Source organism: Toxorhynchites rutilus, chromosome 2 (assembly GCF_029784135.1).
Source record: "Toxorhynchites rutilus septentrionalis strain SRP chromosome 2, ASM2978413v1, whole genome shotgun sequence".
NCBI lineage: Eukaryota > Metazoa > Arthropoda > Insecta > Diptera > Culicidae > Toxorhynchites > Toxorhynchites rutilus.
Window position 1 is genome coordinate 313,445,936 of NC_073745.1, and position 6,000 is coordinate 313,451,935.

The 6,000-nt window shown below is 38.2% G+C and overlaps 1 protein-coding gene across 5 annotated transcripts in view; it reads left to right on the top strand.

Moving 5' to 3' along the window:
- LOC129765222 (axotactin) overlaps nucleotides 1-6,000 on the top strand; it is a 186,424-nt gene that overhangs the window by 23,142 nt on the left and 157,282 nt on the right. For 4 of the 5 annotated variants that reach the window (XM_055765290.1, XM_055765292.1, XM_055765295.1 and 1 more), the window contains exon 1: nucleotides 5,323-5,431. The exons of the other annotated variant lie outside the window; for it this stretch is intronic. The gene's annotated coding sequence lies outside the window, so the exon portion shown is untranslated. Of the gene's footprint in view, nucleotides 1-5,322; nucleotides 5,432-6,000 lie in introns of those variants that run through there. 5 annotated transcript variants of the gene reach the window in all.

Sequence of the window (6,000 nt, forward strand, 5' to 3'; positions counted from 1 at the left end):
ATTATAGGTTCTGAGGTCACTTGCTTGCCTTGTGTTATATCGGTACATATCTCTTCCATACGTTATCGTCTTTTGTAAGTAGTTTGGTGTCATGCCGCTAATCATCTCATATATGTACGTAAGTGTGCAATATTTGATACGCTGTCCCACTGACCATTGTCCATTGTAGGCATTCAAGCATAAATCTTCGTGGAGTTAGTCGATCACATCTCAATATCAAGCGCATGACCTTGTTTTGAACAATTTACATTCTTTTCATTTGCCTCTTATTTGCGAGAAATAGCACAGATTCACAATAATCGGAATGTGGAGCGATCAATGCTTTCTAGATGGTGATTTTACTTTCAAAGGTCAAGTATCGATTAATTCTCCAAAGCACTCCATATTTTTGAGCTGCCTTGTTTATAGTATAGTTTATATGTTCGTCGAAGCGCAGCGTTTCGTCAAAAATAACGCCAAGATATTTGATTGCTGTCCTTCTTTCCACCGTTTTCCCATCGATAGTTATACTAAGACTATCACTGTCAAGATTGCGTATCGATACTACCATATACTTTGTTTTGCTAATGTTTAACTTGAGTTTTTTTCCATTTCAACCATTCGTCTATGTTTTGCAGTTCACGATTCATCTTAACACTTTACCGACCGGTAGCGGTTCGAACATACTATGCCCTTTTCACCGCCCATTCAGCCGCAGATCGTCCGAAACACTACTAAGTGTTTGCTAAAGCTAAAGTTTTGAGAAAAGCACCGATTATCTGAATAAAGAATACGAAATGCTTGCTGTTTGCTACTTGTCAGCCTAACCCAACCAAATCTAACAGAAAGATCGAAAGTCGATTAATCGACAACCGGTCGGTAAGTGCTGTGGAGCAAAAGTCGAATAATCGACGGCCGGTTGGTAAAGTGTTAACGTACTAATCTTGCAATGTCTCAGCAACAATGAATATTACTGTGTCGTCAGCAAACAAGTTTACGTCACTGTTATTTAGCACCTGTTTGATGTCATTAATATAAAGCAAGAAAAGCTGCTGCCCCAGAATACTTCCTTGAGGTCCACCCAGATTCACTGGACCCGCCGATGATTCACTGTCCCTGTAAATAGTGATTTGTGTTCGCCCGTTCAGGTAACTTTCAAACCAGTTCAATACAGGTCCAGTTACATTATAATTGGAAAGCAAATTAAGTAATTTCATTCGATCTATTGTGTCAAAAGCCCTCTTCAAGTCAATAAATACAGCCAATACTATTTTCTTCGTCTGTATGGCCTGTTTCCATTTCAGGAGTAATAAATTGAGAGCCGTTTCACAAGAGTGGGTTTTCCTGAACCCTGACTGTTCCTCCACCAGAATTCCATTTTTCGTTATATGTTCCAACAGTTGGTCTTTGATAACGATTTAGAGGATCTTTTCGTATATTGGCAACATATTCACTGGTCTCCGGTCTTCTGGCTTGGACGATTTCGGATTTTTTGGAATCGGTATGACAACAGATTTCTTCCAACTATCAGGGCATTCGCCACGAAGCATCGATTCATTTATTATATATAGTGGATCTTCTTTGATTAGATCAAATGCATCTACTGATACTGTTTTATTGATATTCTCAACACCTGCAAAGGTTTTCAAATGCATTACTACCTTCCTAAGAGTTTCCATGTTGATAGCTGTGACACCCTGTTGCTTCTGAACCGATACAACCAGCAAGGCACTTAATTTAGGTTAGTGCCAAGGTAAGGTCAGTTATCACACCTCAAGAGCCGCGACACGGGATTAGGACACAACTCTTATAGTCCTTACAAACATTAAAAACGGTTAAAATCACCTTTATCGTCGACCGGTTCCGGGTTCGATGTTGCCCATCTACTGGACGGTGTCGGACCCGGACGCAACATCGGCAACATCGAGCCCGAAACCGGTAGTTCCCTTCCTATTTTTGTATGGCTTTCCATTGATTCTTGCCCCTTTTATGACTTCCTATGTATTCTTTGTGTTCAGCTATCCGACGAACACCACACTTAAACTTCGAGGTCGTGTCCATGCTATCTACGGCATCGGCAAACAATGCATGCAGTTGTATGGCTTTCGCAGTGCCTCCCGTGGTGATAATTGGAGACGTGGACTCATGGGGTTTCTCAAACAAACGAATATATCAAACCCCAATTTAAAAGGGTTTGTAAAATTAACTTTTTCTGAAATTTTGATAGTCAATGTAGGTACTCTCAAGGTTTCAAAAACTGCCAAAAAGTCTATTTTGAGAAAAGTGGCGTTGATAAGGTTTCTCAAACAAACGATTCAATTGGTTTCTAGTTAAAAAATTAAAGTTTCAGCATTGGTTCATTTACCAACCCTGTTCATTTTAACCGCATTTCCCCTACTAGATATACAGTGAAAGCTCTCTATAGTGACATCGCAAGAGACCGTCGTTATGGAGAATTGTCGCTATAAAAGTTTGTCGTAATAGAGAGCTTAGATGTCGCTATAAGCAGAGAAACGCCCAAGCTCAAGCAAAACAATCAAACTATATCAGAATGAATGAATGATGAATGAATTCGGATTATTTACAACATTAGATAATGTTGTCCATTTAGTACCCATTTCGCACCTTTGAATGATGTCCAATTTATTTTTAGCGTTGAAGATTTTTGTGTGTTCCAACTCGTTTTGGGCAGTGAATGTTTTCGAAGTGAAACAAACGATACTTCAAGTAATTGCCTGAATTGCCAAAAGCTTTATCCATATAGCAATTGCGCAAACAATAGATTCATCTTCAAATTTTGTTGCAAATTTAATGCAATTTTATTCTGCTGCTCTAGGACAGAATTCTTGTACAATTCTTCGATTAATATATATAATATATAATTAACGAAATAAGCTTTCCCTATCTTTTTGATTTAAATTTCTGTTTTTGTAAGCATCAAAAAATTTAAATCAGTTGGGCGTGAACAGATGACAGATGAAACAGATTCATTACCATAACTTTAAAGTATTTTCGAACAGGCTTTTGCTGTACTATTGACCTTAATTTTTGTGTTTCTTATATTCCCATCTCTTTGCTTAAGTTTGTTTAAATATATATCCGCCCCGAAGACCACCGACAGCTGAACTTGAACACCGTCAAAGACTCCAGTGGCTCCATTTCAGATATGCTCAATACTGCTGAAAATCTCCTCGATTTCTCCTTGCGGAAATACTCGATTTAGAATCCTTTTTCTCGACACGTCCGATCGATATCAATCAAATATCAGATTCCATTCTTCAAAGTTTCACATCACTAGAATATTCTTCGAATCTGCAACTTTTCGCTTGTGACGAACCACAGAATGTGTGTATGTTTCACCCTCCCCTTCCTATCTCGTCTGTGGTAGCTTTCTTTAATCAATAGTCTATAACAACCGTTATCCTATCATGATCTGGCAAGCTCCTGAAGATTCGCTGCAAGTCACCACTTCCCTAATGAAAAATTTTAGCCTTCATCCTCTACCTCATCAACCGTACTTCATCCGATCAATACTGGTTCCTCTCCTTGAAAAAAATCTAAAAATCACATAAATTTTCTCTTTGTTGATTTTTTTATACTGAATTGATAAAAAAAAACAGCAAAAAAACCGCAGTATCAGCTTTAAAAAAAATATATATATGGTCATAATTTAAATATATATTTGTGGACATATAATAAGTAGATGACATAATTTTCAGACAAAAGTTTTAGTTTTTGTAATCTCTCGAAGATAAGAAAAGTAATCATGTAGCACTACTAGACTTCAGAGTATCTGAAACAAAAAGAAAAACAGTATGAAACTAGATGGTGCTGCTTGTGCCATGGCCTTCGATCGAAAAAATTGAATTTAACAAAATGGTAGAATTGAAAAAGCTTCAAATTTCGCTCGTAAATTGGATGACTTTTGGGCTGCTAATATTACATTTTAATTCAATTGAAAAACTTGTTCTTCATGGTATGGAGAAACGTATATATGGGAAGCTGGAATCTGATCGATCGGATGATTTATCTTCGAGAAATGTAGCAAAGTTGAAAAGTGTAGTTTCGAGAAAAAAAAGCATTTAACAATTGAGTTACTGCTTTCATGATTATGAATCGAGAAATTTCATACCTACTGCTAATCTGCTATTCGAGTTCCATGCAATGTACGATGATTTGCTAATTGAGGGGCTTAGAATGCAAGGGGTTTATGTGACTCGATCGATTTCTCTTCATCAACTTCATACAACTTTAGTTTATAACTCAATTGCAAAAACGTTCCAATTTAAGTTTGCTATAGAATCTGATAGGTGAGGTTCTGACCTATCTTCCACATTGTCAAATACAGCTGAGAATGTATTTGCAGCTAAGCTATGACCAAAAGAGAGAGTCGATGTAGAGAAATCGATCAAATCACTTACACCCCTTTCATTCTAAACCCCTCAATTGTAGTCTCACATTATCGCTATCAGTGGCAAAATCGCTCGCAATGGGTCCAATTATTATTCCCATAAACTATTTTTTGAATAAAATCCTAATCGTCATTGATTATTGAAGTAGCAAGGTAATTGAATAATTCTATAATCATGGGACTACCGTGAAGGTGTTTCAGAGGAAGATTCCAAGGCAAACCCATTCGACTTTCGTTGTTATTTTGGATATTATTACCCTAGTATCTGTCGAGTAACTTAAGTCAAGTTTGACTTCCCTGGCCGATGGGGACTAAGATTTTAGAAAACGCTATTCTTTGGATGGATTTATTGAACTCAAAACCTAAAATGTGAAATTCCAAAAAAACACCTAATTTTTCCTAGTAGTCTTCCTTGATAATGCGAAAATTGATTTAGTGGAAGGTTTCGCAGCTTTCGAATGAAAGTTGTGTTCTTGAGTTAGAACAAGTTGAAAGCCAGCAGTACCCAATACAGAAGAAGTTCAATAGCTATAAGTTAATGAGATTTGATCCTATACGATGAATATTTTTTTCATCAAAAGAAAAAAGCTGCACAATTTTAGCTGTCCAAATCCTATACCAAAAATACATACGCATAAAAAAAGGATCATTCAAACTCATTGAAGGCACCTCGCGAAAATGTTCGCTATCACCTCCATCACTTCACACAATGGCAGCTCGATGCCAAAATTACAAGTGACAATGAAGGTAATATCATCGCCTCATAAGCCTTCGTCTTTTGTCTGATTAAATTAGCCACATCGCTCATCTCGTCTCGTTATCAAGTAGTTGAAGACAAAAAGCGTAATATCTGTACGTATCGTTGTGTGGGTATCCGCTGATGTGCGATCTCAATTGAACAAGTGCACACTTACGGCGGCGGTCAGAAGTTAGTACCGATTCATCCGCCGGGGACAAAAGGTCCATCCGTTAAGCAACGCGCGTTGAAATTTGAAATCCTGTTGAACTGTTATCCAACCCATTGGTTCATAGCAGAGCAATGTAAGTGCCTCTGATCATTGATCTGATTCAAAGCTTCTGGGGAATTCGTGGAAAAAGTGTGAAAAAATATTGTGCCATGAAAACAGTGCGAATTGCAACGGCGAAGTTTATCCCCCTAATTGATGAGTAAGAAAGCAGCCGCTCAACGAGTGTGGGGGCGCGTGGCTAATTGTGAACGTTTGAAGTGATGCTGCTGCTCTGAGATACCGCCGCACTAACTATGAATTTCCGTCTGCGGTGCCTGCAAGGTTAATGCCGCATTTTGAGTCGATTATTTGTGCGACACATGAAATCTGTTCGAATTCCGTGATTGCGTCGCTATCGTTATTTGTGTAAATTACTTTACAAACAGCCTAAGAAGTACCGCCGCTCCCGGATCAGCAAGTGGCCCTTATCTCCACGCGGTTTTTGAACCTTTTTTATCGAATGTTTATCTTGAGTTTTAAATTTAGGATGTCGGAAACATAGAACGAATATTTGCTTTAACACTGCAATCGGCGAACGAATGAAGTAACACACACTCTCTGGAGGCCACTGTCAACATGCAGCTCGGGTGCAAATGCTGGATC